The following is a 23,361-nucleotide window of genomic DNA, read 5'->3' as shown; positions in this document are numbered from 1 at the left end:
CATCTCTAAGGGCAGTGTCAGCACGTTTGACTGAGACCCTCTCCTACGGTAGAGCATGGCTGAAGTCGTCTGCTCTAGGAACATGTGGTACCTGGCAGTTTTAGATGCTCACAATATATAAAAACATTCTAATAACTGTCCTTTCTGAGCTGTGCTCTCACATGCATCACAGTGTGTATGGAGTCAGTGCTCTGATGTTGTACTGATTCTTCAACATTTTCTTGTGCTCACCCATTTTAAATGCCATTTCCCTCTGCTCTTTGCTAGAGAAGGCTTTGAATCCAAGCCACAAAATCTATTTATCATACACAGAGTTTTATTTCGTGGCGTATACAGCACTTTTGTGTGCTGGCCACTCTGCCATGACTTAGTTATTACTATAGAGATTTCCTTTGACTTCAGAGGCTATGGTATGGAGAGAACAATGCCATATTTAGTCTCTTTCTCTCTCTCTCTCTCTCTCTCGCACACACACACATACCCCATCCTATATCTTTAACTGCCAGAGTACTTGGGTAGAGAATACCTCTACGTTGTTGGAAGTCCTCTCCATTGCCTGAGCATAAAGCTACTTGGTACTCCTGTCTCTCCTCCTTATCATGATGACTTCTGATCACTTTACTTCTCTCTTTCCTTTCTGCTTTTCTTTTTTTCTTGGTAGTTCCACTACACAGGATTTGAGTAGACCTTTTCCTTTTATGCCATAGTTGACAACTAGGACTCAGAGTGGAAGGCCATGTGGCCCTGGCATTCTGAAGAGAGCTTCAGAAGAATTGTCAACACTTGAGTCCACACACTTCTCCTTCACACTTATTAAGAAGTGGCAGATAACTTCTAAGACCAACAGCCACCGCTGCAAACCACCCTACTTCCCTGCAAATCCCCTCCCCAATAAGAAGATTGAAGTGGAAAGAAAGAGGTGGATAGTCATTGCAGATGTTGGGCTAATGGGAAATGGGGTAGTCCCCATAAGAAGTGAGAAGATGATCCTTTAGGAGCAGAGATCTTTCCAAGGAAATCTCTCATAAAGACTGGGCATGCCTGCAAGACAAGGAGACCAGTGTTTCATTACCTGGTGGCAAAACTGCTTCAGCCACAGATGTTTGTGATATGGCAGATTGCTGATGTGCTCCAATGCTTATGTGAGATTTGAAAAGAGAACTAGGGAGAAACTCGCCCATAGTTTAGTGTGCATCAAGAGATACCATTGAAGATAGCTGGCTTTGAGCTCTCTCTCTGGTAACCCACCCATGAAGCCTCACTGCTAGGTGAGTAGAGCCCAGCATCTAGAGACCATTAGGTATTCCGCTAGTGTCAGGGAGTAACGAGACATGGAGGATGTTGGTTTTCTTGTGTCAGGGAAGTGTGCGGTGGGAGCCCTCATGGAGGCCTCTCAGAACTCATACAGATTCCCCACAAGAGCCATACCTGCAGACCTTCCTGTAGAGGCTGTCACTAACCAGTTAGCGTTAGTCAGAGAAGCACTGGAAAGCAGTAGGAGAGGATTGCTGCTGCCCCCAGGTACCTAAGGAGGCATTTGCTTTTTCTTCCATCCTTTCTTCCCTTAAATAGCTAAATCTCCACTGGCATTTTCTAGAGGCTTTCCATGTGTTAACTCATCTAATCCTCCCAACAATCACATGATCGTTCTATTGTTCTCATTTTACATATACAGGAAACTAAGGCACAGAGAGATTTGGTACCTGGAATTTGGATCCAGGTGGTCTGGCTCCCAAGACCATGCTATAACCACCATATTGTACTGTCCAGCCATCTGAGATAGAAAGAACTGACTTTCAGTTTTTTTTTTGCAGTAACCTGCAGTAAGAAATACATTTTGCATTGTAACCCAGTACACACCTACATAAAAATAAATGAAAAAAAGTTTAATAAAATAACACTTACATGTAATACAACCTGATCTTTCTATTCTTTTCTCTTCTGTTTCATTAAAAAAATGCTAGTCACCACCTATTAAACGGCTGATCTGGAGCTCAGAAGAGGTTTGAAGGGAGGAAAGGGCAGCACCCCATTCTCAATGTGCCTTGTTTCTCTGTCCCTTTTTCTTCTTCTTTCCCTTCTCCATGCCACCCTGAGTTTCCTGAGCTGCAAATTTAGCTAATCATGGGGAGTGGGCTTAACTTTGAATTGAGGAGAGTGGAGTGTTACACTGCACTGGACTGAGTTTCTATTACTGAAAGTGACCAGAAATTTATGGACTCTCACCTTCATTGTAAGAGATGGGAAAGAGAGATTCCAGAGAGCACAGTTGAAAGTAGCGATGATGGGGTTCATGTTAACTACCCACCCTCCCCCCACGATTCCTTTGTGAGCTGGTGATCTCAACCATCAAATGTTTGCACTGTGTGTGAGGGGCTTGCAGTCCAACCAGGACAGCCCTGTGCTCTGTGGGTCTTGCCTATTGTAGAGGAGGAAGACATATCCTCTGCCTTCTTTGGGTCCTTGTGGCTGGGCTATGAATTAAAATGACATGAGACAGAATAACAGGAGAAAATCAGACAAAGCTTTATAACATATATACATGCGAGAGACCCAGGAAAGACTGGGTGACTCGACAAAATGGCGGAGGTTCTCCTCTCAAATAGCATATTCAGGTAAAGACGAAGGAGGATGTTGGGGGTGGGGGGAGTCAGCTATGGGAGAATACCAGAAAAGCACAGTAAATAAGAGTAAGGTTATTATGCAGATTTAAGGCTTCGCCTTCCACATTGATAAGAGTTTCTAGAGATAACAGTTTCTAGAGAGCCCCCCTTCTTCCTGGTACAGAGAGGGAGATACCTTTACAAATGGAGATTTCCCTTGTAAAGGTAAATGTCTCTTACAAAGGACAACTTCTACTTTTAGCTGGTTTTCAGAGCTGTGATAAGAATGGGCTTAGCAAGGACCCTCACGGTCTATCCATACCCACAGTTATCTATGGTGATGGCCTGTCCTGGGAGAGGCCTTCTATCTTAAATTTCTTTAGGCAGTTAGTGGAGGGGAGGTCAAAGTTTCTTTCCAGAGTCTGTTGTTCTTGAAAATAATCAAGATAAAGAGACATATTTTATGGTGGCCAATTCTGATCCCCTACACTATCATCCATGGAACATGGGCCATGCTCTTCTTGTTTACTGCTAAAGTGGAGCTATTGGAGTTCTAATTTCAGACCTCAAGCTATTTTGTATTACTAGCCCAGAGCAGGGTTTATTGAAATTGCTTGTTTTGCTAATTCAGACTTATTTATCACTGCATTTATTACTCACAGCCCATCATATTCATTCATTCCACTTTTGTTTATAATTTCTTTTCAATAAAACTCAGACTCTTTATATTCTTTTAATAAGGTTTTTTTGTGTGTGTGTGTGTGTGTGTGAAGAAGATCAGCCCTGAGCTAGCATCCGTGCCAATCCTCCTCTTTTTGCTGAGGAAGACCGGCCCTGAGCTAACATCTATTGCCAATCCTCCTCCTTTTTTATTTTCCCTTTTTCTCTCCAAAGCCCCAGTAGATAGTTGTATGTCATAGTTGCACATCCTTCTAGTTGCTGTATGTGGGACGCCGCCTCAGCATGGCCGGACAGCGGTGCGTCGGTGCGTGCCCGGGATCCGAACCCGGGCCACCACTAGCGGGGTGCGCGCACTTAACCACTAAGCCATGGGGCCGGCCCCCTTAATAAGCTTTTAAAGTCAACCTAGACCTCCCTTTGTTGAAAATAAATATCGAGATGAAAAGATGAAACCAACTTCAGTTAGTCCTTGAAAATTTACAGAAAGTACAAATGTTAATGGCAAAACTTGCATTCAAGTTTGTTGAAGCACGCTTTCTAGAGAACAAAAAATTACCAGGCTCCCTCTTCTCCACACCCCCAACTTACAAAGTACTTTTGTAGGCGATGAGGAACGCCTGTCTTGAACACTTTCCAGTCTAAAATGATTGTGACCAGGCTCTAAGCTTTGTGACCTTAATTGCCCATTTGTCTGGGAGTTGGAGTGAGGCCAGACTCTTCTCAAAGGGAGATTTTGGCCTTCCTTGCATGTTCTTCTCGGACCAGTGAGATGCCTCATCTGTCTCCTTTGTTTGGCGCTAGGCCATTGGCCTGTATTGACAGACTGTGAGCAGAAGAGACGCAGCACATGCCAGTGTTGTGGAGGACATCTACTCCATCACAGACTGGACTCTTTGTGAGGATCCGCCAGGGAAATTGCTTGCAGATCTTAATACCAGCAAGCTCTGCTTCTGTCTTGAAAAATTGGCTTACTTTTCAGCTTATGGACAATGTGAATCCTGTACAAATCCTGTGCAAATGTGGTTTCTCTCTTTGCTTGGGAGAGGCAGGGATCAAATTTGCAGGCCAAGATAGTGAGCGTTCAAGCCCTGTGGTGTGAAATTCTCTGTTCCACCTACCCTTGGCTTTATTATTTTCCTATCTGAATTTTCCATCTGGAATTCCCTCAATTCTTCATTTGATGCTTTTGTTTCATATGTGCTTTTTAAGACACCTCCAGTCCTCATGGTAAAATATGTACATCAGAGTGCTATTGCCAAGTAAATATAACATGTTTTTAAAGCTTTAGCCATTTTATCTATTGCCTTAAATAGTGGTCATGGTTGAAAATAAGTTATGGCCCCAAATTTATAGTGGAAGAACGGGACCACAGCTTCTCTACAAAACTTGAAATCTTGTTCTAGGTTTGGCAAGGGTGAGTATGACTAAAATAAAAGTGAACTTTTCTTGAGATAACAGGATTAAGATAATTGAAAGGTCATGTTAATTACTCAATAGAGTTAGCTGATATTAAATTTTAAGGAACCACCTAGAGGGCTGTTCCAAATTCCGTAATGAATTGGGACACAAAGCGTATTTAAAATTCATACTTAACAGTTGAGAAGAAAAAAGGTGAAATGAGAGGGGTTGATACTGAGAAGCAAGAGAACTATTAATTAGCTGTGTTACTTCGAGAAGCCATTTTTTCTTTCCTAAATCAATCATCTCATCTGTAAAATGAAGGAACTAGACTAAGTGAACATAACAATTCTGCGGACTCTAAACTTTTGTGATTTTCCAAATGCAGTTAAAATAGAACCTTGAAAAGAGAATTTACCATCACTACTTATGTTATTAGAAATTTGGGAGCCCTGAGTTTTGAGGCCTGAGTGGTGGCTGAATTAACATAGTAATCCATAGACCCTCATTGCTGTCCTTGGCACAATGATTGGGCCCCAGACCCATTAATCTGAGTGTGTAATAGTAATTTGTTGTAAAGCAAATGAAAGTAATTGTGTGCACACACACATGCATGCACGTACCATAGTTTCCAGGGAGGTCACTTACTCATAGTCATGTTCTTGTGAGTTTTTTTTTGTTTGTTTTTTTGCTGAAGAAGATTAGCCCTGAGCTAACATCTGTTGCCAATCCTCCTCTTTTTGCTGAGGAAGATTGGCCCTGGGCTAACATCCGTGCCCATCTTCCTCTACTTTATGTGTGGGACGCCTGCCACAGCATGGCTTGACAAGCGGTGCATAGGTCTGTGCCGGGGGTCCGAACCTGCGAACCCTGGCTGCTGAAGCAGAGCATGCAGACTTAACCACTATGTCACCAGGCTGGCTCCTCTTGTGAGTTTCGATATGCCTATCGCAGGTATTCAATAAATGTTAATTGTTTTGACTTGGAATTTTACAGCCTCATCCATTTTAAATGGTCAATTATGTAATATATTGTTACCTTAACTTGGAATTAATTCTCATAACATTTTAAAGTTAGAAGGGACCTTGGAGTACTACCTTGTAAAAGGTTTTGTTTCATAATTTTTGGGAGAAAGATGTTTAATATTGTTACTGTCTGGCAAGATGTAACTTGTTTTTACTTATTTTTTTATTACAGAACTATAACCATATTCTATACCTTTGGTAGAAGAAAACAAGCACTTTGCCAACACATAATTGGAGCTTAGTAAATGTTAGTACTTTTCCTCTTCTCCTCAGATAAATTTTGAGTATTAGGAAAAGGCTTCATAATTTGAGATCTGTGCACATGAAGGCTGAGCAGAGGTTTCCTTGGTACTCTGTTACGTACACCAGAACATTTTGATTATGCCGATAAAGATTTTAACCACTAATACAAGAGACGTACAGAAAACAGATTAATAGACTAGTCACACAGTAGTGCACAGTTACTGACATAGAGCTAATCGTTGATTACTTTTAATAAGGTGAATGAGAATGTTGTATTTAAAAGACTTATTCTCTAAAATGTGGCATATATTTAGTGAGGGTGAATGGATTTTGATAGTTTGTCCTACTGATGGTAGCTGCCATATTTCACAAAAGAGAATGCATTTTCACTGAGATGGACAGACACAAACACTACACACTGCCCTGAGTTTGGCCAAATAGCCAGAAATAGTTTTGGGATTCATGGAGTTGTCTCCAAAATTCCAGGAATATTGCATCATCTTCATGGGACTAGTTTGTTTTCAGTTCCTTTTGAAACTGAGCCCCACTGGTGGGACACCTACTCAATAAATCACACCCGCACTAAGACTGTGCACACCAAAGGCAGGAGTAGAAATTTAAAGCCCCTTTTGTAAGCATCAAACTGCACACTTGTCTCCTGAAATGTGGCTTTATTTCTATGAAAACGTAGTTCAGCATTTCTTTAAAATATGCAAAGTTTGAACTCAGAATACTGCAGCATGGAAAACTGCTGAGGTTAGCCTTCTTTTGCCATCTTTTCAGTCCACAGGTCTGTTTGAATATGGCTCTGTGTATCCTTTACCAAGTTTCATTGCTCCTGCTTTGTTCCAGCGAGTACGTTTGGCCTGTACAGATTTTGACTTCAGTAAGAAAATATCGTTGTTTAAATCATAGAGTTTGGCCTTCCAGAATTTTTATTCCTTTCGTTCCTTGATCTGAGAATACAACTCTACCAATTTCTTAGTATTCACAACCAGCTGAAAGAATTAAAATAAATGACATCTCCACTCACTGCCAGGACTACTTCCAACCCTCAGTATAACTGCATCTGGGTATACGGACAATTTATAATCTTGTCAATGTCTCCTTCACGACTAACAATGTTAAACATTTATTGAATGTCTGTTATGAGCTAGACACTGACCCAGGCCTGGAATTTGCCTGTAATTTAAGCGCCTCTGCTTTCTGCACTGACCTCTCTTTTCAGCCTCCTCTATCTCAGCTTCTCTATACTAACCACGTGCTGTTGCCAAATGGGTTGCTAGCTGCTCTCCAAATGCATCTTAGTTGTGCCATTCCATCCACCTGAATGTTCTCCTTCTATTCCTATTTTTGCCTATTGATGTATTATTCTTGAAAGACCAACTGCCACCTTTTTCATGAAATTGTCCCTGATCATGGGGGGCTGGATGTGATCCTTACAAATGCTCTGTATGCACCATTTTTCCCTCATTGGGGTTTTTGTTTGTATGCAACACTGCATTGCATTATAATAGATGTGCTGTGTCCAGGTAAAGGCAGGGATTGCTGTTTTTGCAATTTTTGTATGTTCCTAAGGAATGTGCACTGTGGTAATTTTTGTGTCACAGTAGGAGCTCAATATCGTTGAATGAATGAACTTTCCTGTGATTTAAGTGGCACCCACTTGATGTACACCGTGATCATGGAGAAGAGGGGGAGTGGCCTGGAGCCACCAAAGGTACCTTAGTGGAGGGCAATTTCTTGAATATAAAATTGTTTTGTGCATATGTTAATTTAAATTTTTGCTTTTGTTACTGTGTTTACAGGATTCAGAAATCAAAACGTACAAAAGTGTACATGTAAAGTTAAAAGCTTGTCAGTCTCTTTTCCCTTCCCAGCATGTAATTAACATTTCCAGTTTTGCAACTTGCTTTATTGTTGTTAACTTTAACATATTGTCTGGGAAGTTATTCCAATTGAATATATAAAGATTACCCTCATTTTTTCTTCCTGCTGCTTATTACATGTTATTACATCGTATGGATGCAGCATAATAAGTTATTCAGCTAGTCCCCAACTGGGGACCTTTAGGTTGTTTACAACTGCTTACTATTACAGTGACAAATTTTCAGCCATTTGCGAAACTAGAGGAGGAGGGGAAGAAGAACTAGAAGAGGTATAAAATCTTGAACAAGGAGGAGAATAGTCTTTGAACATAGAGACTTTTAATAGATGCAGCTTGTTTTATATGAATTCTCTTTTTTAGTAAAAAAATAAAATAAGATTTAAGTTTTAAAGAGCCACTTAAAAACCCATTTGGCACAAGACAAATAGCTGTTAGTTAAATTTGCTTCTTTTTGTTTCCTATTTAAGTTGATATTTTATTTGTTACTTCTGAGGATTCGATTCTATAGGCAAATCATGTTTGTAATAATTTATATCCTTATCTAAGATCAAATTCAGTAATTGTTTTGTGATACTAATAAGCATTTGAGAGATTAAAGACTTGCTTTCCCATCATTATTAATATTTTACTTATAATCTTTTTAGTGCTGTCTCTGCTCCCGGTATCAACTTCATCACTTGTGTTGGATCTTTGCCACTTAAGATGGGTCACAGTTATTTAGGATTGTCTTCTTAAAAAATAATTTCCAATATACAGAATTATGTTCTGCATATAGGCATGTGAAGTTATGCTAAATATAGTAGTTTCGGCAGCAGTATCAGCCATTTATTGAGCAATGCCTGTATCACAGAGTGCTAAGCCAGTGGATTTTCCTAGGAGCTTGAAATATTGGTCCCTGATCCCCACCCCCCAGAGATTTAATTGGTCGAAGGGGCAGCCTGGGGAGTTGGAATTTTTTACAAGCTCCCCAGTTGATTCTTTGTGAGTAATTTTTATTTTATAATAGTTTTGGGCCTCCAAAAACGTTGCGAAGGACTCGTGCACTCCTGTCACCCAGATTTCCAGTTGTTAACATTTTACTGAATTTTCTTTCCCTTTTGTTAATATATCTATGTAGTCTTTTTCTGATATAGTGCCCCATCACCCCTAAATACTACAGTGTGTACCTCCCCAAAAGAAGGACACTCTCCTACATACGTTTATAATTACTACTCTATAGCCTCATCCCCCCTTCACCTCCATGCTTTGCCTTCAGTGCCCTCCCCCGTCCTTGGCTGTTAGACTCACATCCTATCCTCTTTCCTGACCCACTTCCTTGGATGTCAGCATCTCCATGCTGGAGAGGGTAAGAAAAAGGAAAGTGAGGGAGGATGGGAAGGCATGGAAAGATTGCCTGTTAGCAATCAGGAAATCAACATTATACAAAATCACCATACAATCCACACACCCCATTCAAATTTCACCAAATGCCCCAACAATGTCTCTTTTTCTCTTTCTGGTCCAGCATCGTATACAGGAACACTTGTTGAGTTTAGTTGTCATGTCTGTCAGTCTTCTTCAGTATGGAACCCATTCCTATGTCTTTTCCCTGTTTCTCATATCTTTGACAGGCCTTTCATTTTGTAGAGCAACCCTCAACCAGGACCATCCAGTGTTTTCCCATGACCAGACTCAGGCCATGTGTTCTTGGCAGGAATGATGCCATGGTCTTTAAAGTGTATCGCATCAGGAAACATACTGTGTCAATCTGTCCCACCACTGGTGATGTTAACTATGATCACCTGATCAAGTTGATGAACAATGACTTTCTCCACTGTGAAGTCACCATTATCTCCTTTGTATTTAATTAGTGTTTTGTGAGGATGTGTTCCCATATTATGCCAATATCCTGTTCTTCATCAAATCTCACCTGTAAACCCTAGCATTCATTAATAATCCTTTCCTTTTTAAACTACCACTTGATATTGCTGAATGGTGATTATTTATTTTCATTATTCCATCTACATTTATTAGTTGACATTCTATTAAAAAGAGCTTTCTTTTCTTCCCTATTTATCAGTTTATTCATTTACTTATTTATCTCAGTTTGGATTTATAGATTCCTATTTTATTCAATGGGTTGTAATTTGATAACCTCATTATTTTGATGCTCAAATTGTCCCAGATTTGTGCTAAATTTGAGCCCTTTCAGGCGGACTCCTGTGTTCTTTTGACATCTTCCCATCATTCTGTGAGCATTTTCCTACTTTCTGGTACAACAAAATGTTCTAGGCTTATCTTGTACTTTCCCTGCCCCAGCCCTGACCCTCCTTCTTTTGAGTGGAAGATGGTAACTAGAACCACAATTGGTCTCAGTGGTGTCATTCCTTCTTGGCTCTCTCAGCAGACAGAACTGTGAATTATACATGTGCGTATGTCTGTATACACATATACATCTATGACTGTTTCTGCATCTATCTATGTCTCTATAACTTCAGAAAAGTGAGTTTGTTCTGATAGTTCGAGTTTTAACCCAATACCTCAGTATTTCTTCCAGCCTTCCCTCAGAAATTGAGAAAGCTGGCTCCCATTATCCTCAGTATATTAATTTTATGCCCAATTAATTCTGCTTAATGTAACCAATATTCCAACTACTCAGGAATCCTCTTTCCTCCACCACCTTTGTGCTCCCCACTACCCCTTTTCCTTGGCTGCCAGGCACACTGCTGCTGCTACCTCCATTTGGCGTCCCCTCCGCATCATGGCCCAGCTTTCTTGGACTTCAGTGTCTTCATGCCAAGAGGGAGGAGAAGGGAAGGGAAAGAGAGAAGGTCCCCCCAGGAGATTTAATGTGCTGCCAAAGTTGAAAACTACTGTATTTAACATGTTATATACATTATGTCTTAAATATTTCAAATCACATGTTCTTTTCTCATGAAGTAATTGAGATTTAAGAAAAATATATCTTTGTTATCAGCTTCTCTTTTGTAATTTGTTCATTTCTTCAATAAGTGGAATATAGATAAATTCTTATTAATTGTGAGACTCTAGTAGAGTATTGATAGCTGGATCTTATTCTGATGTTTTTAATTTCCTTTGTGGTAATAGGACGTAGTTTCCAAAATGGTGTGGTCTAGTATATTGGTAGCAACCTGATGCTGTCAGGTTTTTTAAGGAGGAGATTCTTTTCTTCCCATTTGTGACTTTAAAAGGGCTCACATACTGGACGTGGATTTTTCTTTTAGTCTCTAAAGTTCTCTCATGCCTCTCTCTGCTTCTGCTGCCTCACTGAATTCAGAAGCATTGCTATCAAGATGGTCCCCTGTCCCTTCTTCCTGGAGTTTAGAAATGGTATTTTAAAAGAGGTCAGGCATCCCCTAGCCTAACCCCACCCCTTTTAGGAATTCTAGTCAGAGAAGTGGTTGGGAGCCACTGGCCTAGATTATAAAAATCAAAGCCCTGAACCTGATTATAGTCAAAAGAATCTTAGGAGTGATCTAAAGCTAAATTCCGTTACTGTGTGATTCATGATGATCTAAGACTTTTCATCTGTTTTTCATTTTCTGAAGATTGTTAAGTTGGTTACTATTATTGACAATGTTTAGGTTTAAACAATTAAAATCAAGGTATAGAGTTACCTACGTATGCCATGTTCAGGTTTTGCTCATTTGTTGGCACAAGTTCATTCTGCAAAGGTTAAATGGCCCAAGTTTACCTTAGATAATCTCTTACATAGTGGAAAATATCTGAAGTCCGTTGGAGGGTAATGGAGTACTTCAAGTAAAATTTCACTTATTTAAAAAATTGGATTAAGTATTATTGAATTTATACTGATTTCAAATCTGATATAATTTGGATTTTAAAATATGAGACTTTGTAGTGAGGCTTTGTAGTATTATTCATTTGACTTAAAGATTAAATTCCATAACTTTAAGATTTGATACTGTTTTAAAAGATGAAATTAAGAAAGCAAAAGCATAAAAATTAGAGTGTAGTTTGATAAAAAAATTGGAAAAATAGAGAACTATACTTTTTTTTTTTTTTTTGGTGAGGAAGATCAGCCCTGAGCTAACATCCGACGCCAATCCTCCTCTTTTTTTGCTGAGGAAGATTGGCCCTGGGCTAACATCCATGCCCATCTTCCTCCATTTCATATGGGACACCGCCACAGCATGGCTTGACAAGTGGTGCATCGGTGTGCACCCGGGATCCGAACCTGTGAATCCTGGGCCGCCGAAGCAGAGCGCATGCACCTAACTGGTGCGCCACCAAGCTGGCCCCAGAGAACTATATTTTTTATCTTTGAGAACTTTCATATTTTGGAATTCTAAAAAATTATCAATGAGGGATAAAAAGTCACATCTTTTACATTCTAAATTTGTGTTCAGTGTGTTTTCTCTGTAATGGGGTCCTTTGTGAGACACATATGGTTGTTCGTCTTAGTGTGTATTGAGTGATGTCTGTCATCCAGTGTACCTGAAGAAAACTTCAGTTACTATGGAATTAGTAGTTCCTCCAGGTCAAAATACTGTCGACACAGTTCATGGAAATATTCTGCTAGAAGGGTATAAATGCCCCAATGGCTTATAAAGAAATATTAAGACAATGTTAAAGCATAAATGGATGCTGTATCTTGTCAAATGCTTTCTCTGCATCTGAGTTAATCATGTGATTTTTATTCTTCATTTTATTAATGTGGTGTATCACGTTGATTGATTTGCCAATGTTGAACCATCCCTGCATACCTGGAATAAATCCCACTTGATCATGGTGTATAATCTTTTTAACGTATCGTTGTATGTGATTTGCTAGGATTTTGTTGAGGATTTTTGCATCGATGTTCATCAGTGATATTGGCCTGTAATTTTCTTTTATTGTGTTGTCCTTGTCTGGTTTTGGTATCAGGGTAATGTCGGCTTCATAGAATGAGTTAGGGAGCTTCCCCCGCTCCTCAATTTTTTGGAAGAGTTTGAGAAGGATAGGTATTAAGTCTTCTGTGAATGTTTGGTAGAATTCACCAGGGAAGCCGTCTGATCCTGGATGTTTATTTTTTGGGAGGTTTTTGATTACTGTTTCGATCTCCTTACTGGTGATTGGTCTATTCAAAGTCTCTATTTCTTCTTGATCCAGTTTTGGAAGGTTGTATGATTCTAAGAATTTATCCATTTCTTCTGGATTGTCGAATTTGTTGGCATATAGCTTTTCATAGTATTCTCTTATAATCCTTTGTGTTTCTGAGGTGTCTGTTGTAATTTCTCGTCTTTCATTTCTGATTTTACTTATTTGTGCCTTCTCTCTTTTTTTCTTGGTGAGTCTAGCTAAAGGTTTGTCAATTTTGTTTATCTTTTCAAAGAACCAGCTCTTGGTTTTATTAATTTTTCTATTGTTTTTTTAGTCTCTATTTCATTTATTTCTGCTCTGATTTTTTTTATTTCCCTTCTTCTACTCATTTTTGGCTTTGTTTTTTCTTCTTTTTCCAGTTCCTTTAGGTGCATTGTTAGATTGTTTATTTGAGATTTTTCTTGTTTGTTAAGATAGGCCTGTATTGCTATAAACTTCCCTCTTAGCACCGCTTTTGCTGTATCCCATAAATTCTGGCATGTCGTATTTTCATTTTCATTTGTTTCCAGGTATTTTTTGATTTCTCCTTTGATTTCTTCGTTAACCCAGTCGTTGTTCAGTAGCATTTTGTTTAATCTCCACGTATTTGTGGCTTTTCTGATTTTCTTCCTATAGTTGATTTCTAGTTTCATACCGTTGTGGTCAGAAAAGATGCTTGGTATTATTTCAATCTTCTTAAATTTATGGAGACTTGTTTTGTGGCCTAATATGTGATCAATCCTGGAGAACGTTCCATGTGCATTTGAAAAGAACGTGTATTCTTTGGTTTTTGGATGGAATGCTCTGTATATATCTACTAGGTCCATCTGTTTCTGCCTCTTCCACCTCAATTAGGATTGTCCGTTGTTGCAGGAGTTCCTCTTATCCGGTTTTCAGTTCTCTCTCAGGTGTAATTTTTCCACGAGTAGTTGTCAATTGGCTCTGTCTGCAGGAGGGAGTGAGTTCAGAGTCTGCTTACGCTGTCATCTTGACTTCTTCCCAGTGTTAAAGCATAAAGTTTATAATTTTTTTTCTAAAATTATCTGCATGAATTATACTGTCTAATATAGCTTCTTCAACAAAAAGATAATCCATTTTATTTTTTTGATTTTGCAAAGTATCTTTGTTTATTTTTTAATTTGGGATATTTCATTTTAAAATACCTGAATAAAATAAACCTTTTAAGAAAGGTGTTCATATGTTTTCCACTAAGGATAAAGAAGGAAGTTAAATGTAAGACTTTTAACTAAAAATGGGAATAATTTTGTTGTCCTTTAGTTCTTACATTAGAAATATGAAACCAGAAGTCAGCTAAGTCTCCATAGCAATCGTCTCTATTTACACAGTGAATAACACATTTTAGTCCGGATGTTGGGAAAGTTCTTGAAAAGTTAAAAAAAGTTCACCAAAAATATCAGGTGTTTTGACCAGAAATTCAGTCATTGATTATTTAGCGTTACAATGAGAAGGTGTGACATGACCACTGATTACTTTTACAGATTTCTTACTTGAGTTCTTCTCTGTGGGAACATAGGAAAGAACTATTTTGGGATTATACTGCAGTTTCATATGGTTCACTCTAATAAATATATAATAAATTATCATGATAAAATATAGGATATTTTGTAACAATCTGGTAAGAACATAGAAAAAGTATTAAGAGTTCTGACTGATAACATTGTCAACATGTAGAAAACTCATGAGTTTTTATTACGTTTGTTCTCATCTGATCCTTTTCTGAAAATTCAAACTTGTGCAACTAAACAACTTTTTTGTAGTGTCTATAGTAGTGCCCGCCACGTTGCAGGTACTCAGGAAGTGTTTGTTGAACAAATAAATGAAGGGTATTTTTATTTGTTGTTGGTTTTGAAAATTCAATTTACAGTTTTTAATTAAAAGAACGATTAATTTCCTTCCTCCCAAATTCCAGCACCTGACAACCACAAATCTGTTTGTCTCCCTAGTTTTGCCTTTTTCAGAATGTCATTTAAGTAGAATTATACAGTATTTAGTCGTTCATGTCTCTTTCACTTACAATAGATCTTCTGAGATTCATCTAGGTTGTTGGGTGTATCAGTGATTTATTGTTTCAGTTCTGAGTAGTAGTCTGTTGTATAGATAGACTACTTTTTTTGTTGTTCACCACCAGTTCATGTGCATTTGAGTGGTTTACATTTTATGGCTATTATAAATGAAGGTGCTTTAAAATCCACATGCAGGTCTTTGTGTGGCCATATATTTTCATTTCTCTTGCATAAGTGCGTTGGAGTGGAATTGCTGGCTCGTATGATAAGTGTGTGTTTCACTTTATCAGAAACTGCCAAATTGTTTTTTAAAGTGGCTGTACAATTTTTGATTCCCACCAGCAATGTGTGAGAGTTGCAGTTGTTTCACATCCTTTCCAACACTTGATATTGTCCATCTTTTTACTGTTCGCCATTCTAGTGGGCACATAGTAGTTCCTCATTGTGGATTTATTTCCATTTTTGTGATGACCAGTGTTGTTGAGCAGTTGTTCATGTGCCTCTTGGCCATTCATATGACTTCTTTTGTAAAACGTCTGTTCAACATTTTGCTAATTTTTTATTGGGTTGTTTATTGAGTAGTAAGAGTTCTGGATACAGGTCCTTCATTGCATATATGGTTTGTAAATATTTTTTCCCAGTCTATAGCTTTGTTCTGCATTTCAAGTATTTTCATTTGACAATAGTTTTCATCTCTCTGATAAATCTGATATGCACATATTGATCATTTTTTTAATTAGATCCTTATCATATTTATGACTATTTTAAATATCCTGTCTAATATTTATAATCTGGGTCATCTTGGAGTCTGGTTCTGTTGACTATGTAATCTATTAACAATGGCTTTTTTCCCCATTTGTGTCTAGTAATTTTTTTTGTGTGTGAGGAAGATTAGCCCTGAGCTAACATCTGTTGCCAATCCTCCTCTTTTTGCTGAGGAAGATTGGCCCTGGGCTAACATCTGTGCTCATCTTCCTCAACTTTATATGGGACGCCACCACAACATGGCTTGACCAGCAGTGCATCAGTCCGCACCCGGGATCTGAACCTGCGAACCCCGGGCCGCTGAAGCAGAGGGCGCAAACTTAACCGCTATGCCTCCAGGCCAGCCCCTTGTGTCTAGTAATTTTTTAATTGAAGGTCAGGTATTGTGTGCTAAAGAACAATAGAGACTGAGGTAAATAATATTAATACCCATAAATAGTCACATCTCCTTTTCCTTCAGACCCTTAATATAGGTGATTTTGTCATTATTGTCAGCAGTTGAGCTGGGTTAGAATTTTGTTGTTGCTATACTTCCTATGAGTGCAACACAGGCTTCAAATTTCTTCAGTGGTGGCATGCTGCTACCTTGAGCTTAGTATGAGGCCTGGAGTGCAAGAGGGTTTTCTCAGTGTTCTAGATCCACCCTCGGTTTTCAGTCAGCCCTGCATACCTGGGCCCCAGGGCTCTCTCTCTGTTCCTCCTCTTCCCCAGCAGTAGACTACTGCTGCTTGTCACTTGGTGCAAGGTTTGTGGTGGGGTAGAGGGTGGGTGGTGTTCTCCCTTGTCTCCCAGCCTCAGTTTTAGGCAGTTGCTCTGTCCCTGAGCCTCAGGAAAGGGACTCTCTTAGTGTTCCTGCCCGTCACATAATTAATTATTTTTGAAATCTGCATGATTAATTTTGATAGTGTTTTATTTCCTCAAAATATTTTTGATACCTTCCTTTATATCTTTAAGCATAAATTCTATCTCATTAGTATAATATCTGCATTATTTTGGTGGTCTTCTTCTGTAGCTTATTGTTTCTAGACTCTCACTACTCATGGCTTTTCCTCTCAATCATTCCCCTAAATCATCTTTAGTGATTTTTTTTTGATTGTGAGCTCGTGTTCATTGGAACTTTATCCCTGAGACTTCTTTGAAGACTACGTTTAAATCGCTTTGCTCCAGATTTTGTGTGTATCTGCCTGGGAGCAGCCTTAGCCTAGAAATACTTTAAACTAATTTGTTTTGTGTCTGAATTCTGTCACCAAGAGTGCATGAATATAGACTTTTGTGTTTAGGAATTCTCAGGGGAGATTTTTTCTTTCCCCTGGTTCCACCAAGGCCAAGCCAGGCACTCATCTCCACTGTCCATCATTAAGGGGAAGTTTTATTTCATTTCAACCTCTGGGGCTTTGTATGATTGTTTCTGATGTGAACTTTATTTTCTGTTCTTTGAACATGGTTTGTTAAAATCCAGGCTAAAGGCTACCAGGTAATCATAGACATTTCTATGGCAGATACTGGCTCCAACCTTCACTTACCTCTTTCTTTCTTTCTTGTTTCTGATCTCTAAGGAATTTCCTTAATTTTACTCAGCATTTTAAGATGTTTTCTGCTTAAATGGTTTTATCTGCATATCCAGTTTACCCTCTTGCTGGAAGTGCAAGTTCTATATGCTGTCTTCTCATCCCTCTGATATACTGTGTCATAATCATATGTTTTTTTTCCTTCAGCCCAAACTAGAATTATGATAGGTTACTGAATGTGACTTTTTAGTTTTTGAATCCTTGGCCAAGCACAGAGAAGGTGGGAGGAGGTACTGTAAAGAGTTTTGACTTTTTATTCAAGAATATATGCAGGTATATTTGAGCTGGAACTATATCATCAGCATTTATTAGCTGTGTGACCTGGGGCAAATTATCTAGTTTTTTAGATAATTTTTCTTTTAAGTGGGAAAGTGATGCCTTCTTTTTATAGGACTAAAGACATGATTAAACAAAGCAAATCTATGTAAAACCTCCCACCTGGCATGTCACATAGTAGCCCTTCAAATGTTAATATCATCCTCTTCCTCACAAATACCTGATGAATTATTCAGTATACATTTGCTTTCCCCTTGAGTTCTCCCCTGCAAGGAATTTTAAATAAGATAGTAAAAATATGTTAGCCATTTGCTCCTATTTAACCTGTCTTGTCTAATATTTAAACTCCTTTGACAAATATATTGGAGGTGATAGCTTATCATGCCTTTTTAATAATGGACTAGATAAGAGAGGTTCACAATTAGGCCAGATGGAAAAATATCAATTCAGTACAGCTTGACGGTTTCAAGGAAGGCACAGATTATTACTTAACAAACTAGAATTTATTTTCTAATTGCTATGAATTATGTACCTCTGTGGGTTATAAACAGGTTACAGAAGAAACTACTCACTTATTCTCCTTGACTTTCTAGTCTTTTAAAAGCTAAGTCATCAAGAATGACATTTAAATTTAGTCTAGATATACAGTTTCTCATTAGCTATTAGTGATGCTTCTTTACCAAACTTATTATGAAATTTTTTTTTTTTTGGCAATGTCATTGAGTCGGTTCTGGCTCCTAGTGACCCTGTGTACAATGGAGGAACCCTGCCCGGTCTTTTTGTGCCATGCTCTCATCTTCCAGCGCTATATCAGACAATGCTCCACTGCTATTCGTAGGGTTTTCATGGCCAGTTTTTTTGCAAGTGGGTGGCCAGGTCCTTCTTTCTAGTCTGTCTAGTCTGGGTGGAAGCTCTGCTGAAACCTGTCCACCATGGGGGACCGTGCTGGTATTTGAAATACCTGTGGCATAGCTTTTAGCATCACAGCAACACACAGCTGCCACAGTATGACAACCGACAGATGGGTGGTATGGTTCCCTGACCAGGGAACAAACCTGGGCCGCAGCAGTGAGAGCGCTGAATCTAAACTGCTAGACCACCGGGGCTGGCTTATTATGAGATTCCAATAATGATTTGTTTTTTTTTAGTGAAGATGTGAGGCATTTGAAGGAATTTCATGAAGTTCTCATGTGTTCACTGTAATCCTGAAAACAATATAGCATAAAGTGGAAGTCTCTTAATACTCTAATTTTAACTTCTTCTCTGTTCAAGATTTCTTTTTCCTTTTTTAAAAATCAGATATATCATCAAGTATCAAAACAAAGATTTTAAGTACTCTTTTTTGGGGGGGTCCAGCTCCTTTTCCTACCTTCTTGTGGAATGAGTAAAGAACATTGAAATTGGATAAAGGTGAGGAGGACAGGGTGCAAGTGGAGGGAAAGAAATAAGTCTGACCATCCATCATCAGTCCCTAAAAGATCAAATTCACCTTTTAATATAATTGAAATGTTTAGTTGAGCCTTTTTATTTTGCATATGAGGGAATGGAGTGTCAGAGAGGGGACTTACATTTATGAAAACATATAGCTTGTTAATGGCAAAGCCAGGCCTGAAGGACGCTCCTGGCTCAAAGCTACATGATCCTGAGCAAGTCTTTCAATCTCTCTAAACTTCCTTTCACGTGTCAAGTGGTGATCATGCCTGCTTCATAAGCTTGTTTGGATGAAGTGGAGATTTTGTGTGTTTATGAAGTGCTGATGTATACCAGGTGCTCAGTAAATATTTTTTCCCCTTTGTCTCATCTTGGCTTATTGTAAGTTACTTTTTTTGTGCACATAATAAATAAAAAGTTGGCAATAAACACAGAATTAAATATTTCGTGGCCTTCCACTTTTTAACAAAATGCACAGGGTGCAGACTGGAAGTAAAACTTTTCTGAAAGGTTCCCTGAATCATTTTAGCTTGAAAAAAAATGGGAGTTTTACATCATCTTTAGATGTTCTGATTTCTGTCAGTGCATTATTGCCTTGGGTCAGGTACACCAATTTATACAAAAAGCAGTTTTGAAGACTTTTCTTTGCCCTTTCCTTTATGAATTCCTCTTGTGTGAGCTTTTGATCCTCACTGAGTGACCTTATAAAAGAAAGGGAAAATATCAGTAAAGTTTGAAACTTATACTTTCCACTCAATTTGTTTCCAGATGAATTCACAGCGTTCTGAATCTCACCTTTACGTCTGACCCTAGTTGAAAAAAAATCTCAAAATTTTATTTTGGCACCACAGCCTGTATCCCAATAGTCGCATTTGAGCTTTTATAGTAGTTCATTTGCCCTTTGAATGAACACACATTCCAAAGATTGCATCAGTTTAAGTGGATGCAATGTGTAACTCCACATACTCTTATTTGGGAAAACTCAGTTTTATTGATGACATTGGTGTTTGTTTACCACATTTACTGACTGCACTTTGCTTCAGGCAGGTTTCAGTATGCAAACCAGAACCCAGCAACTTGTAAAACAAGATTTCCGTTCCCTCTGTAAAACTGGTGGATGTACCTAGTTCAGTATTTTTCCTGATCAGATTAAAAAAGAATTTAGAAACTCAGAAGTTGTAACCAGCCTTAGAATCACTTAGCTATTTCTTTTTGCTTTATTTTAACTGTGGGGATCTAAAAAGAGAAAGTATCTAAATGTTTATTTTAGGGATTAATAAACCTCTCTTTTAGAGTTTCAAAGGATTGTAAAAAGTTTTGTACAGTTAAAGTCCAAGCTCATAGTATGTATGGTAAGGAAAGCTACTTGTCTTAGAATATTTACCGGACTATACATAAGGAAAAAAACCTCATTTGCTGAAAATGAGCAAATAAAATATAGTTTCCCAAGTAATGTATATGAATATGTAATTAATTACTTGTGCTAGTAACTGGAAACTTTTCTTATATAGTGTTGACAGTAGTGCTTGCCACATAAACTCTCTGAAGGTTTTGGTTGAATAAATGAGAGTTGATATTGAGCATTTTAACTGGTAGTTGGTTTTGAAAAATCAGTTTATAAGTTTTAATTTTTTTTTTAATTTTATTTTTTGTGAGGAAGATCAGCCCTGAGCTAACATCCATGCCAATCCTCTTTTTGCTGAGGAAGACCGGCCCTGAGCTAACATCTATTGCCAATCCTCCTCCTTTTTTTTTTTTCCCCTTTTTTCTCCCAAAGCCCCAGTAGATAGTTGTATGTCATAGTTGCACATCCTGCTAGTTGCTGTATGTGGGACGCCGCCTCAGCACGGCAGGACAAGTGGTGTGTTGGTGCGCGCCCAGGATCCGAACCCGGGCCGCCAGTAGCGGAGTGTGAGCACTTCACTGCTAAGCCACGGGGCCAGCCCTATAAGTTTTAATTAAAAGGACAGTTTAAGCTAGGGCTCGAGGTGTGGACTGTGGTCTGTTAAAGTCAACATCATTACTAACTCCCCAGAGAAGAGTCAAGGAGAGGAGATGGGAAAGAGGTTGGCTCCATGGGGAAAGATGCCTCCTCTGCCTCATTCTCCACCTGCTGCTTCAAGGAAGAGAAGACACTTTCACCATCAGTCGCTCAGACTTTGATGAGCATGGGGCAGATCCTGTTGCATTCCAAGCGGTGTTTGACAGAATGGTGTCCATCCAGTCATTAACTATAGCATCCCCACTCATGTCACCATCTCCTTCACCCTGTGTGCCATCCTGGAAGTAGATGCACAGCTTCAGCTGATGGCTTCATTCCTGTGGCTAAATATGATCAGGTACAATCCATTCATCAGATGGAACCCAGAGGAATGTGAGGACATCAAAGAAGCTCAGCATGGCAACTGAGAACCTATGGCTTCCGGATATCATCATTGAGGAGTTCATGGATGTAGATCAGGCACCTCCAGGTCTCATGGCTGTGTCAACAGTGAAGGTCACATCAGATATTATAAGCCAATGTGGGTAGTCAGTATGTGTGACCAGGACATCTTCTATTTCCCCTTTGACAAACAGAACTGCGTGCTCACCCTCAGCTCTTTCATCTAAACCGGTGGCCATCAGGCACAGGACCAGCCTCTACAGGATAAACCTTCTGTGCCCAATGGCTTTTCTGGTTGCCATTGATGCCCTTAGCTTATACCTGCCAGCAGAAAGTAAGAATCATGCTGCATTCAAGATGACACTTCTGCCAGGCTACACTGTCTTTCTGCTCATGATGAATGACTTCTTCCCAGCCACTGGCACCTCCTTCATCAATGTCCACTTTGCCCTGTGTCTGACTCTGATGGTGGTCAGCCTGATGGAGACCATCTTCATCACCTACCTGCTGTACCTGGCCACCACCCAGCCCTTACCCGTGCCTTGGTGGCTGTATTCCCTGCTTCTGTGCTGCACCAGCCCACAGAAATGCTGCTCCACTGCACCCTAGGAGGGAAATAAGAGCCTGGATCTCACCCCCACCCACCTGCCTGGCCTGAAGGAACTAGTGGATCTGGTGGGGAAGGGGCCAGGTACCAGAGAGGCATAGTTAAGTGGATGACTTATATCAACAAGAGCCAGCAGAAACACAAGGCTCAGAAGCAGCACTTGGTGGACCTGTGGGTGCAGTTCAGCCACATGATGAATACCCTGCTCCTCCACTTTTACCTGCTCTCCACGGCCTCCTCCATCTTCGTAGTCGTTGTCCTCTGGAGCACCTAGGCAGATACCCACCTGCAAATACCAGTCTGGAGCTTCTCTTGCTGTCAGAAACCAGCCAAGCTTTCATGCCCATCCAAATCCCAGCCGCAGCCCTGGCAACCACTTTGTTTTTAACCCAGGCCTCTGTGCAGTTTCAGACAAGATGGATAGTTCCCTATGCCCTCCAAAAGTTATGTCCTTGCTTCTGCATGCCATCCGCTCCCCTCATCCCTACCATGACTTCTGCCTGGCTCCTCAGGGTTCAGGTTCCAGGAATGCTTTCTTGATTGAATCACCCCCAATAAACCCCGGGTGGGGAGGGAATGAGAAGGACAATTTGACTTTATTTTTTGAAGATAAATTTTAGTAAAATTTAACTAAGCCTTTAATAATTTTATAGTTGATAATTTTTGCAAAGAGAGACCTAGGGGTTTTCTTTAAGTAAAAACGCTTGTATTGAGTAGTGAATATTAAGGATATAAATGGTATTCCTAGGGAAACATTTAAAAATGAATTATTGAGTGACATAATGTGACATTTGCTGTACCACTGATAGTTATCTACTTATTAAATGGGTCCTAAAGAGCTCCCAGAGTATAAAAATAAGAAAACAGTATCCCTTAAGATGTTACATAGTGCAGAATGACCATTATTTTCTCTGTATTAGTGGGAACTTTTCCCCATCTTTTTCTGAATTATGGTTTCATTGCTTAAAATGTGTTAAAATATTTCTGTTTAACTTTTTTTATGCAAAGTACATATTTTGGACTTTTATAATGATTTCAAATGACATTAAAATATTAGTTTTCTTTGTAATTTAATTGGTTATAAATCTCTTAGTAGTAAACATTCATGGAGTCACAGTAAAAGTGAAGATGTGAAGAGAAGGAAAGAGGAAGAGTGCTCATCTATACATTATTGTAGAGTTTTAGTTACTGCTTTTAAAGAAATAGAGTTTGGTTACTTAAGGTTTTTCTAACATTTTTTTATAAAAATACAGAAAAGTTGAAAGAATTATGCAGGAAATACAATATACCCACTACTTAAATTCTACAATTTTTGTTGTTAGTGCTGGTGTGTCAATTCCAACTCCTAGCAACCCTGTGTACAGCAGAGCGGAACCCTGCCCAGTCTTTT

General features: G+C 39.1%; 1 protein-coding gene and 1 pseudogene across 4 annotated transcripts in view; both read left to right on the top strand.

Moving 5' to 3' along the window:
- Nucleotides 1-23,361, top strand: part of BICC1 (BicC family RNA binding protein 1) — a 285,588-nt gene that overhangs the window by 136,575 nt on the left and 125,652 nt on the right. The window lies entirely within an intron of this gene.
- LOC147916850 (5-hydroxytryptamine receptor 3C-like) lies at nt 1,332-22,245 on the top strand (annotated as a pseudogene).

This window comes from Ceratotherium simum, chromosome 6 (assembly GCF_057802395.1).
Source record: "Ceratotherium simum simum isolate JZ-2026a chromosome 6, ASM5780239v1, whole genome shotgun sequence".
Classification (NCBI taxonomy): Eukaryota; Metazoa; Chordata; class Mammalia; order Perissodactyla; family Rhinocerotidae; genus Ceratotherium; species Ceratotherium simum.
The sequence above is the reverse complement of the archived record's forward strand: the minus strand, read 5'-3'. Positions and strand labels throughout refer to the sequence as shown.